The sequence below is a fragment of the Peromyscus maniculatus genome, chromosome 2 (genome assembly GCF_049852395.1).
Source record: "Peromyscus maniculatus bairdii isolate BWxNUB_F1_BW_parent chromosome 2, HU_Pman_BW_mat_3.1, whole genome shotgun sequence".
Lineage (NCBI taxonomy): Eukaryota > Metazoa > Chordata > Mammalia > Rodentia > Cricetidae > Peromyscus > Peromyscus maniculatus.
In genome coordinates, this window is record NC_134853.1 from 36784390 (window position 1) to 36797998 (window position 13609).

General features: G+C 41.7%; 2 pseudogenes; one reads left to right on the forward strand and one right to left on the reverse strand.

The window, feature by feature from the left end:
• Nucleotides 1-4043, forward strand: part of LOC121827169 (glyceraldehyde-3-phosphate dehydrogenase-like) — a 37651-nt pseudogene extending 33608 nt beyond the window's left edge.
• An 8983-nt stretch (nucleotides 4044-13026) lies between these two features.
• On the reverse strand, nucleotides 13027-13382 carry LOC102916797 (large ribosomal subunit protein eL34 pseudogene; annotated as a pseudogene).
• Nucleotides 13383-13609: the final 227 nt, after the last annotated feature.

Consider the following 13609-nt stretch of genomic DNA (forward strand, 5'->3'; position numbering starts at 1 on the left):
TACAAATTCAATTCTAATTGGAAATTATGCAAATTATTTGCACGTGTCAAAAGATGAAACGTTGGTGATTAAAAAGTCCCTCTGAAATTGCATCAATGAGATGGGAGGGATTCTTACCAATTTTTGAAATTAAATTAATGAACTATAAAGAGAAGATTCAGTTAAAGTTACTGTTACTGAGAGGACACACTGTATCACTTTGACAACCTGAGCTTTTTGTCATTTATTACATCTGTGGATGCTTACACTGTGATGCAAACACATGAAGGACCAGACCTGGATTCACAGGAAGGAGATTGTGGAAGGAGTCTCATTTGTCCTTCGCATCTTGAGTTTCTTTTTAGTGAAAGTACACTGTGAAAGCTAAACATTTTCCACATGTTTCCAGCTATCTTTTTGTGGTCTTTGAGCTGCCAAGAGATCCCAACTCTTCCAAAACTCACAAGTACCGTTTGTGTTGCTTGTGGCAGATAGATTTAGAGTCTTCGATGTGTTTGGAAACGTGATGCAGATGTTTGGATTGCACTGAATAGGTGTTCTAATGAGGTAGGAGCTAAGACCTAACTCTGTCATTTCCTGCCTGTCAGAGACCCAAGAGGTTCTTTCCCTCTTTGTTAGAGAAGGTCACTTCTGTCACCTTAAGAATAATGACTAAAGAGACATCATGGATTTGAGACAGAGTTTAGAATTTACAGACTATGTACATGAATGACAGATCATGTGGATGTCACAACAGCTGGTTTCTTCTTCAAGAATGACTTGCATCAGGAAGAAGCCCCTGTGCACAGGCAGTGTTAACTTGGTCTCTCCTACCCAAGCCATGTATGTTCTTCTCTTCCATATCTCTAGGGACTGTCCCCTAAAGGCAGTCAACATACCTTTGGTTATTTATCCATTATTTTTCCCATATTATGTTTTCCCATCATTTCATTTATGACTTGCTTTCATTTAGTAACTTATTCCCTTGAAATATATTGAAATCAAGTCTTAGTATTTAAGAAAGCAAAGTATTGTGAATGACAATAGGGAAAATGATTTTCAACTGTAAAAGGATCACTTGTTGGACATGATGCCCACCTGGAATTCCAGCCCTACAACATACAGTTCAACTGTAGACTACAAAAGAATCCCTGATCCAAGCAGAATAATGAGACAGGAGAGGTCGCTTTAGTTGTATAAATAGGCTTTAAACTTAAAGCAATGGTTCTAAAACACATTTCCTTTAGTGAGCAATTAAGAAAGGCAGCAGTCTGTTTTGTCTGAAAAACAGCAAATCTGTCCACTGATTCTTCCAACTAAGTGCTTGGATTTTTTCTCTGATCAATACCCATATCAGGATTTACCTCCAGGGAGCCCAGCAGTTCTGATGTTTATCCACGAGTAATAGTGATAGAATTTCTTTCTATGATAGATCCCCCTCAGCCATGTTCATAGCATTTCTACCTGAAATTATATCTATCGTGAATTAAATAGGTAAACAAAAACAAGCAAACAAAAACAGGCCATGGTGGCATATACCTGTAATCCTAGCAATCAGGAAGCTGAGATACAAGATTTGAGAATTCCAGGGAAGTCTGGGCTATGCATCAAGATCCTTTCTCAACAACAAAAAAGTAAATAATAATCTGGGGCGGGAGAGATCAGTGGTTAACCAAGTGTCCTTTGCAGAGGACTCCAGTTCATTATCAGTATAACTCTGAAACTACACCTCCTGGGGACCCAACATCAACATCCTCTTCTGGCCTCTTAGGAACTTTAGTCACTTGTGTACACACACACACACACACACACACACACACACACACACACACACACACACGTGTGTGCGCGCGCGAGTGCAGACAGCACATAGCATGTGCGCACACATGTACACACACAATGCACACATACACAAATACATGAACATGTATACACAAATACACACACACACATGCATGCACACACACGCACACACAAGCTTTAGAGATTAAAAGTTAAGAGTTTCTTAAGATGATGCCTGACAAAGAAAGTCAATACACTGTTCTGTGTTGATGTCCCAAGCAGACAGCAGCTTCCCCCTCAAAGTACATGACACCTCTGATGGGGATCTGCTGAGCATTGCATCTGCCCGAGGGAGCTGGGTTTTTCCTATCCCCTGAAGTGGTCTGAGAACTGACAGAAATGAGTCCTGGTAGACTGAGTAGCCAATGGATTTTGTTTGTAAATGGAGGGAAGGGTTGTAAGACAGGAACTTATTCCCATTTAGTTTGGTAAACTGCTCTCATGGCTCATCTCAGCTAGGCCAATAGACTGTGAAGTAAAGACAGTAGCTTTTCTCTTAAGTGAAAGACTTCAGACAGGCACATCATGCCTATGAACTCAGTCACAGACCGTCTCAGTGCACCACTGAAAGCCACTCAACACATATACAACATTCATAATCCCTATTTTTCCATATTTAGGAATCAGATCTTATGCCAAAATCTTTGTCAGATAAAGTAACCTGCCTGTAATATACTTGCATTGATGTTTTAAAGAAACATTCACTTCCAATTATCATTGATTTAAGATTTATAATATTAGTTGTATATTTATAGAGGTGACTATAATTTTATTTAATAGAAAGTCAAGCAGAATGGATCCATGTAAAACACATTTCAAGTGAATACTATAGGTGGGGTGCCTCTGACCAACTCACAAAGCTGGTGAGCACCCTGACAGCCCAGGCCTACAAAACGCCACTGGACTGCTCTCTCTTGGATAAACATGGAAACTAAGGTCATGGCTTCTCAGGTGGCCTGACTAGGTTTGTCCAGAAAGTCATGGCAGACTCAAGTAGACTCAGGTCTCTTTACCTCAACCTGTTGTGCTCAGCTGAACCTTTTCCTAACTGAGAGAGCTGAGCTGTGATAACTTCACCTGCATAGAATAGAAAGTTTTTAGTTAGGCCTGGCCCATATCCTCAATGTGCAGGAAACACTAATTTTAAAGTTGAAGATGTTTATACAAGCAGTCATTTTAAGAGCCTAATGGCAGCTCTCTGCTCCTCCCTGTTCCAGAGACAGCCACATCTCATGCATGCCAGCCTCATTCCCGAGACAGGATAGTGAAGTCTAGAGTAAACAGACTGGCCATATTGGATTCCCGGTTCCCATGGCTGCCTTCATGTTTGGCAAGGTGGAAACGACCCCTTCATTGACCTCAATTACATGGTGTACATGGTCCAGTATGACTCTACCCATTGCAAGTTCAACGACACAGTCAAGGTTGAGAATGGGAAGCTTGTCATCAACAGGAAGGCCATCAGCTTCTTCCAGGAGCAAGATCCCACTAACGTCAATTGGGGTGATACTGGTCCAGAATATGTTGTAGAGTCTATTGGTGTCTTTACCACCATGGAAAAGACTGGGCCCACTTGAGGGGTGGGGCCAAAAGGGCCATCATCTCTGCCCCTTCTGTTGATGCCCCCATGTTTGTGATGGGTGTGATCCATGAGAAGTATGACAATTCTCTCAAGATTGTCAGTAGTGCTTCCTGCACCATCCACTGCTTAGGCCCCTCAACCAAGGTCATCCTTGACAATATCGGCATTGTAGAAGGACTCATGACCACAGTCCATGCTATCAGTGCCACCCAGAAGCCTGGATGGCCCCTCTGAGATGCTGTGGGGTGATGGCCGTGGAGATGCCCAGAACATCATCCCTTTATCCACTGGTGCTGTGGAGACTGTGGGCAAGGTCATTCCAGAGCTGAACGGGAAGCTCACTGGTATGACCTTCTGTGTTTCTACCCCCAAAAGTGTCTGTCATGGATCTGACATGCCACCTGGAGAAAGCTACCAAGTATGATGACATCAAGGTGGTGAAGCAGGCATCGTAGGCTACACTGAGGACCATGTTGTCTCCTGTGACCTTAACAGTGACATCCACTCTTCCACCTTTGATGCCGGGGCTGTCATTGCTCTCAGTGACAACTTTGTAAAGCTCATTTCCTGGTATGACAATGAATACAGCTACAGTAACAGGGTGGTGGACTCCATGGCCTACTTAGCCTCCAAGAATTAATAAGCACTGGACCACCCAGCCCAGCAAGTACATGAGAGCAAGAGAGAGGCCCCCAGCTGCTGAGCAGTCTTTGTCCCAACTCAGCCCCCAACACTGAGCATCCCCCTCACAGTTTCTATCCCAGACTCTCAGAAAAACAGGAGGGGCTTAGGGAGCCATACTCTCTTGAACACTATTAATAAAATTAACAAACATCACTGCACCCACAACAAAAAAAAAGAACCTAATGTCATTTTAAATATAATAAAACACCAAAGCTCAAGTTGAGGCCCTCCTGAAGGAATGTGCCATTGGGAGACTCCATTGACTAACAGAAAGCATCTACACCAATCCCTGATTCCCAGAGCCAATACAGATGGGAACAGTGGTTTTTATGTTTTGTTCTAACATAGATGCCTAGGCCGTCAATATACTTCCATGGTAGGATGACATTTACTGTATGCAAAGTCCTGGGTTCAATACCAGTAGTGACAAGACATTGGGTATTCAGATACATATCTTAAATATCAGACTTTAGGAGCTGGAGAGATGGTTCAGTGGTTAAGAGCACTGGCATTCCTTCCAAAGGACCCCAGTTGAGCAGGGTTCAATTCCCAGCACCCACATGATGGCAATTCACAACTCTAACTCCAGTTCACAGATATTCTCATATACTGGTGAATGTATGTAAAAAGTTAATGAAATCTGTTTGTGTTGTTAAATATCAGACTTTAATTGATGTAAAGTTCGTCTGGTTTTTGTGAGGTCTGAAAGCCAACTAGCTACTTCTAGTGCCTTGGCTTGTGGAGAACAACTCTGCAAAAACCCAGGCAGCCACTGGCCTCTCACATGTAGGCTTGTTGACTCTACGATAGTATTGTTTGCTCGGCCTTTAAGGGTAAACCTTTAGTTACTTGAGCAACAAAAGTAAGAGCTGTGCATAAAGGATCAGAGACTGTGTGCTGTTAACTTTCAGACATGCAGCTGAAGTTTTCTTGTGTCCTGCTTGGCCCACAATCAGAACAAATCTCTCTCACCCGCCAGTCCTACAGCCTCTCAGACCCAAATAAACACACACAGGCTAATATTATCTTTAAACTATGGCTATGGCAGGCTTCTTGTTATCTAGTTCTTATTATCTTAAATTTACCCATTTCTATAAATCTATACTTTGCCACATGGCTTGTGGCTTACCAGCATCTTTACATCTTGCTTCTTCTGGTGGTGGCTAGCAGGGTCTCCCCTGCTGTCTTCTTCCTCCCTCTCTCTCTCTTTAGAAGGTCCTCCCTAACCTCATTCTGCCGTGTCATTGGCCAAACTGCTTTATTTATCAACCAATCGGAGCAACACATTTTCACAGCATATAGAATGATATCACCCATCATTAGACGCCAGCCTACTGTCCAGGGAGCAGCATGTAATGGAACACAGGTAAAGCCATGGAACATGTGGTGACATATAGATTAACAGAATGGGCAGGGTTTAAGTGTAAGAGCTAGTTGGTAGTAACCCTGAACTAATGACAGAGCAGTTTTAATTAATATAAGCCTCTGTGTGTGTACTTGGGTCTGAGTGGCTGTGGACTGGGAGGGACACAGGAAAACTTCCAACTACACAGACAAGCAATGGTAACCCATTTGCAATCTACAGTTGGCATATGACCTATGTGTTTACAGAGTATGCTGAGTGTGTGTGTGTGTGTGTGTGTGTGTGTGTGTGTGTGTGTGTGTGTACAAGGACTTTGGGGCCTTATATATGCCACTGACTATGTGCACAGGAATGTATTCCTGGGGTGTCTCTGGGATGATCTCCCCAAATAATTTTTATTTTGGTTATAAAGTGCTTTAATAAGCTGTATTTTAAAAAGCAATTAGGTTCACACCAAAGCTCAGAGGAAGACACACAGCTCTTCTACATTCCACCTGCTCCTATACATGCATGAGATCCTCTTCCTGCAACCTCCCACAGCAGAATGGTTCACTTATTACAACTGACCAACATGTCACAGCTGACACATCTTAATCACCCAGAGTCTATTGTTCATGGTAAGGGTCTCTGTTGTGTGGGACCTATGCATTTGGATAAATGTATAGCAACTTGAATCTACCACTACAACACCCTGTAAAACAATGTCAAGGTGAACTTATTAGACCTGAGCCACAAAGCAGCCATGCTTATTATGTGGATACTGAAATGGAACCATTGCCTGATGAAACTGTCCTTTACTATATCAACCTCAATTTCCTGATTGATGTCATTCTCACGTTTTGAAGGAAGTTCACTTGGGGGAAATTGCTGAAAGAATAGAAGGAAATATGTATTTTGATTTATAACTACCTGTGATTCTACATTTTGAAACCTTTTGTGAATTTCAAAATGCCACCCATCTCTCTTTCTCTCTCCCCTCTATTTAGTGGTATATATATGTATGATATATATATATATATATATATATATATATATATGTATGATATATATATATATATATATATATATATATATATATGCCTTACCCTATTTTCTGTGTCTGAAATCTTTCCAGATCTCCTTACTATGGCTTAGGAGTACCTTGTTGTCTTAGTTAGGAGTACCTTGTTGTCTTAGTCAGTGTTTGCTGTGAAGAGACACCACGGCCTTATAAAGGAAATCATTCAGTTGGGGGCTTGCTTATAGTACAGTCTGTTATCATCATGGCAGGGAATATGGCAGCATACAGGCAGACATTGGGTAAGGCATGCTGGATTAGTAGCTGATTTTCTACATCCAGAGCCACAGGCAGCAGGAAAACAGAGAGAGCCACTGGGCCAGGCTTGGGCCTCTGAAACTTCAAAGCCCACCCCCAGTGACACACTTCCTCCAACAAGGCCACACCTCCTAATCCTTTAAAATTGTGCCACTCCCTGGTGACCAAGTATTTGACCCTATGGGACTGTGGGGGCCATTCTCATTCAACTATCACACCTATCTCCTCTTAAAGCTACTGGTGAAATTTACACATACTCTTTTTTGCAGGTGAGAGACAAAACCCTACATACTGGACAGAGACTAATGTTCTCCACCAACTCTTCCTACCATTTCTACTTGGTTCTTTTTCTCACCCATTTCTTCTACCACGAGCACTTTCTTCTCCCTGAAGCTAGTTGAACTTGCCTACTCTACATTTTATTTCCTTGTGGGGTAGCTGCTGACATGGCTATGTTCAGGAGGCAGAGCACCTAGGCCTGGAAGAAGAATTTCCTTAGCTACTCCATAACTTCTAAAGGTTCTCCAGCTTCCCAAGGCAGAGCCATCAGCCAGGGATGAAGTGATTAAACCCACAAGCCTATGAAGGACATTTTACAATCTGATCTAAAATTTCTTCATCTTCTTTGGACAAATATTTATTAGAGTCCATTGTCCAACTTCAAATTAGTGATCTATTCTGAAACTTAATTTCTCATCAGGTAGGTAATTTTCAAGCCTTTCCCCACTCTGTGTACTAGATATTTTCATTGGTCCATAGAGAAACTTGGAGAACTGTTTGTTTCTTTCCCTAGTGTTCCTTTGAGCCATCAAATGTAGCTATGTCATCCCATTGTGTGAGTCAGCTTCCCATCATTATAACAAAATACTTGAGATAACTATATTCCATAGGGAAGGCATTTATCTTGATTGTGGATAGATAGGTTCTAGTCCATGACTGGAGGGCATAGATTCGGTCCTTGGTGGGTCTACTGAATGGCAAGGACAAGGAGTTCACAGCAGTGCAAACTGTTCACTCATAACAAAAGTATAACAGCATAATCAGGGCACTGGGGCCCCATAACCAGCTTCAAGTACCCATCTTCTGTGACCTGAGGTCCTCTCATGAGGACCCATCTTCTGAAATCTCTATTTCCCAGTAACACCACTGCATGATATTTTGTTTCTGTTCTGACAAATAAAGCTTGCCTGGAGATCAGAGTGCAGAGCTACCCACTAGTTAGCCACAGAGGCCAGGCAGTGGTGGCGCACACCTTTAATTCTAGCACTTGGGAGGAAGAAGCAGGCAACCCTGGGATACATGAGATTGAACCAGTCTAAAAGAGAAAAGAGCTGGGCAGTGGCAGTTCACACCTTTGACCCCAGCACTTGGGAGGCTCATGCCTTTAATCCTAGCACAATTGGGAGGTGGAGACAGGACTATAAGGGGGGGGGAGGTGGAGACAGGATCTTGACTACCCAGTCAATCTGAGGAATCATAGAGACAGGGCACCCATCTGGTCTGAGGTTTCATAGAAGTAAGAAGTCTCTAGTGGCTAGCTCTGATCTCCAGGAAAGCTTTATTTGTCAAAACATAAACAAAATATTATACAATATATCATTCTCTATTAATACATGGGCCTCCATGAGACTCAGCATCCATGCCACAACACATGTCTACCACGTCCAATGGCAGCTATTGTTCTAAGTTACACATGTATATATACACAGGTTCTACAAATACATATGTGTATATCTATGTATTTTTATTCAAAAACTTTATTGTTAAGCCAAGAGTTTTATCATTATACCTTGAGCTCAAAACATAAATGAAAAACAAAATTGCTTGCTATTGAGACAAGGAGAAAAACCTGGAAATCTCAGTGGTCCTTCTCCATCACATTAATTTACTCTTTCACAAAAAATATTAAGCATTAACTACACAACTTATAAGGATATATAAAAATCAACTTCTATTTTTAATACTTTGAGTTTATATAAGAAAAATGCTCTTTTATAACTATACCTTAGCTACTTTAAAAAGATGTGGGTGCCTAGAATGTTCCAGAAATCCTAGTAGGCATCTGGAAGTGAATGCCACAGCAATGGGATCAGTGAGCACAGGGTGCTCTGTGAGAATGCAGTAACTTAACTGATCTTCGGTTGCTTTCTGGGAATAGAGAACAAAGTGATGATTTTAGATTTTCTTTTGCACTTCCAAATTATTTTTACTTTAAGTATTAAAGAAGACAAGGGCAAAAAGCTTTAGAATTGTATCAGGTAAGACATAGATTTTATAATTTCCATACATTTATGCATAGCTATTACTGTTGTCAACAAGAGCAACTACATACAATTCTCAGACTCTCCAGGACAGACTTTTCAGATGCATTTAATTTTTTTACAATCTCTAAAAATCATATTTATGATTTATTAAGATGTCTTGCTTTTAAAAAGAACTTATTTTGAGCCAGACAGTAGTGGCACACACCTTTAATCCTAGCACTCGGGAGGCAGAGGCAGGGGGATCTCTGTGAGTATGAGGCCAGCCTGGGCTACAGAGTCCTGTGGGATGGTCTGTATGTCAAATTACTCTGATTGGTCAATAAATAAAACAGTTATTGGCCAGGGGCTAGGCAGGAAGTATAGGCAGGACTAACAGAAATAAAGAACAGGAAGGCAGAAGGAGACCTGCCAGCCGCCACCATGACAAGCAGCATGTGAAGATGCCGGTAAGCCACGAGCCATGTGGCAAGGTATAGATTTATGGAAATGGATTAATTTAAGCTATAAGAACAGTTAGCAAGAAGCCTGCCATGGCCATACAGTTTGTAAGCAATATGTCTCTGTGTTTACTTGGTTGGATCTGAGCGGCTGTGGGACTGGCAGTAGACAGAGATTTGTCCTGACTGTGGACAAGGCAGGAAAACTCTAGCTACAACAGAGTGAGTCCCAGGAAAGGTACAAAGCTACACAGAGAAACTCTGTCTCAAAACAAACAAACAAACAAACAAAACCAGGACTTATTTCTTTTTATTTGTGTATGACTATTTGCCTGCACATATGTATGTGCATTATGTACATGCCTAGTGCCCAAGGATGCCAGAGAGGGCATTGGATGCTCTGGAAACTGCTGTTAAAGATGGTTGTCAGCTGCTATATGGGTTCTAGGAACAGAACCTAAACTCTCTACAAGAGCAGCCAGTGTTTTTAACCACTGAGCTGTCTCTCCAGCCCCAAGACATTCTATTTTTATCATTGTCAGTAATTTGTGCCCTGTACATGCTTCTTAAATTTGTCTTATATTTAATAGGGCCTATTCAAAATAACTTCAGGAAACTAATATATGTGTAAACAAAGTAACTATATGTAAAATAAACAGCTAGAAAGCTTGATTTAACATTCTAAAACTAACATTTGTTATTTAGGTGAGCAACAAGAAAATTCAAATGTTATGTGACCTTTACAGGAAGGGTGGGTTTACTCTTTAAACTCACCTCTGTAATAACACTGGCTGAGAAAATGTTTCCTGTAGACACTTCAAATCTAAACTGTGAGACTGGGTTTTCCTATGTCTAATTTGCATAAAGCATTTCTTTTGCTAATCTTGACTCACCAAAGTGTGAACTCCTATTAACAGGGGAGAGATTGGTAGCTTCCTCTTGCTGAGTCTCTAAAGGCTAGAATTCTAGTTAATGTGAAAAACAGCAGGAGTAAAACAAAGAGCCTTAAAACTGCTCTGGCTGCAGACAGGAGCCTGTCCTTGGGACCAGTCAGCTCAAGTGGGTGTGCCCAGAGGGCCACATCTGCTCTGCTGCTTGGATGCCTGACAGACATTTCCCTGGGAACATGATTCTAAAGGGGGCCTTTCATCTCCTCTTTACCTCTCTTCCCCTGCTTTCTCTCTTCTCTTCCCTTCCACCCCTTCCCTCCTTCCCCCTTCTGCTGTTTATTGTCTCTTTTATTAAAAGACATAGTCCTGGGTCTCTCAGACATCATCCAGCTAGACATTTTGGAGTAAACACAAACTCTAAACCCTCACAAGACCAACATGTTTTGTTTTTTAAATCTCATTGTTGTTAACACTTCATTTCTTTCAAAGTCTTTCAAAGTAGATATAGGACCTGTGACACTTTGTTTTCCTCCTGTATGTCCTTCTGGGATCCCAGGCTTTTCCTATTGCTGTTGGTGTTGTTAGGACCAAATCTTGGTCACTGGCAGCCCTAACAAGCTAGGCTTAGCCAAAGTTCTCAATAGGCCAGCTGAAGTCATAGAAAGAGAGGAAGTTCCTTCAATGGCGCCATGGTGGGAAGAGGGACAAATAAAGAGGTCCAGTGATTCTTAAGTCTATCTTCTATATCCTGATATGATGCTTAAAAGGTTTAAATAAAGGGCAAGAGGTATGAACAGCTCAGCTTCTTTGTTAAGGTGTGGCCTCAGACACTACTGACACACCACTGTTGTGGGGGCTACAACCTCAACTCCAAAATGTTTTGCCAAACTGTCAGAATTGTGTGATACCTCACCCTGGGAGACAAGACTCCTCTGGCATTCCTGTCTCCCAGCAAGGAAACTCCAATTCTGGGGGCCTTTGATATCTGATAGCCAAAGGGAGGCCCACAGGGTTCTCCTTGGAATGTGTCGGGTCATGCCAAGACAGTCTGTGTACTCTGGAGTAGAGGACACTGCTGGCATGGAGCCTCTTCCAGCAGTATTTAACCATTTCGTCCGAGCTTTCAAAATCAAAAGATGCTTTCTCTCTTTTCAGACTCAAAGTAAAAAGTAGCAAAAAGTAAAAGGCTTTGCTCTTATTTGTTTCATTATCATTAATTTATTTTTATTGTATTTTTTCTTTATTCTTGCTCCACACACATGCCTATATGTAATGCTCCTACTGGTTTTAAAGGAAGACTGCAGTTAAGAGCTCTGTGAGACTCTTCCTGGAGAGAGGCAAACAAACATTTCCAACTAGGGCACTGATTGCAAACTAAAGAAATGATGTCACCTACGTCTATCTTAGTAAATCAATGTGTTTATTGAGGTGACTTTCAGGGACATGGATGAACCAGAGGCAGCTGCACCATGGAAAAGCCCACCTCTCATGACAGACCAGTCCTGAAAGCTGCATTGCTGAAGCTCCTGGCACAACATGCAGCCATGGTGACTGAGTGCAGAGCTCTCCAGCAGTAGTTACTGTACACATCACCTTGAGGATGAGCCTTGATCAGTTTGTAAGACTCCCCTGTGAGCCTCCCTCTCTCCTCTAGGAAGGAATGTTGCAGTTCTGAGGAAATGGGGACACAACAAAGACAAAGAAATATAGTTCTCTAGACAGACAAGCAGAAAGGCACATTTGCAAAGAGGAGGTGGAGCCCAGAAGTGGATATAACTGTTACCTCATGATCTGGAAGTATCAAACTTGGGGTCACAACCTATGTCCCAAGTTAGGACCAAATACCCATCCTCAATAAGCCAAGTAAAAGAACCAAATTAAAAGTTATTCACTGAGGCCATATGGGGAAGAGGGGTAAAGAGATACAGTGACCCATCCTTGGTTGGGTTTCAGTCTCATCCTGCTAAGTGGTCTAACAAGTTGTTAGAACTGTGCGAAATCTCTTTCCGGAGATTTTACACCCCAGTACCCCAAAGCTGGCTCCTTTTCCTTCTCCCAGCATGACATTCCTGGGGAAATTCACATTTTGGGAGTCAATTGTTTCAGTAGCTTACTAGTCAGGTCATAGGACAAAATGTTCACATCTTGAAAAATCAAATAAACCTGATGCTGTGTGTCTCAAAAGCCTGGAGTGTTTAGCATGTTCTAACTTACAAACTGTGGGTGATACATGACCTCCTAGTTTTTATTTCCAGCACCATTGATTTGTAAAGTGTTATTGCCCAATGACATTTCTTAAGTTTTATGCTTTCCAGTTTGATTTTAAGTTTTTATGCATCAAGGAACCTTCTTTGTAAGTAGTGTGTCCCTGATGGCTGCAAAAGGACCACTACACATTTTATGAGAGACTTGTTGTGGGCAAGAGGTAATTTGTTTCTTGTCTCTATGTTAGATGCTGGGATGTGTGGCAGCTAGCACACATTGGCCTTGACTGGTTGGAGCAATCCCTGAGGTATAAAAGATTAAAGTCAAGTCAGTTCTGCTTCAGGAAAATGCAATTGGAATAGACATCTATACATCATGTTGAGGCAAAATAAGTTCTTTTTTTTTTTTTTTTTTTTTTTGTCACAGACCAAGCCTTGACCTTTATTATTTAAAAAAGCTGCATATTTATTTGGCTTTCTGACTCTATGCTTGTGCCTTCAACACCTTCACAATTTTCTGCTCCTCAATAAGGAAAGCCCTCTTTATCCTGTCACAGACTCACTTGGCACACATGGACCCACTGTAGACCCTGCTGACATGCTTCTTGGTCTTAGACAACCTCATAAGGACTTTCGGTCTCACAGCACGAACCCCCGGAAGCCTGCCTGGGCACACACCGCATGCGGATTTAGGTGCTTTCCCAACCTTCTTGGTATAAAAGTAAACAATCCTGTTGCCAGGGGTTCACGACAGCCTAGTTTTGTTAGAGGCTGTGTTGTAGGAAAGCCTACGATGGTATGTCAAACGCTGGACCATTCTGAGTGCCTCTAAGCACCGTCCCTGGAAGAGACGCAATATAAGTTTTTATTTCAAAAGAACTTATTACCAATATTTAGCCTTTGTCTTACTTTTAATGACACAAGACACAAGTCTTCTGATGTAAGGTGTTGTCCTCTAAGACAATTCCACTAGAAAAAGTAGCAGAATTAATAAATGAAATTACAAGAACACTTTGACTCCACAAAGGATTAGGCTTGTTCCATTCCAT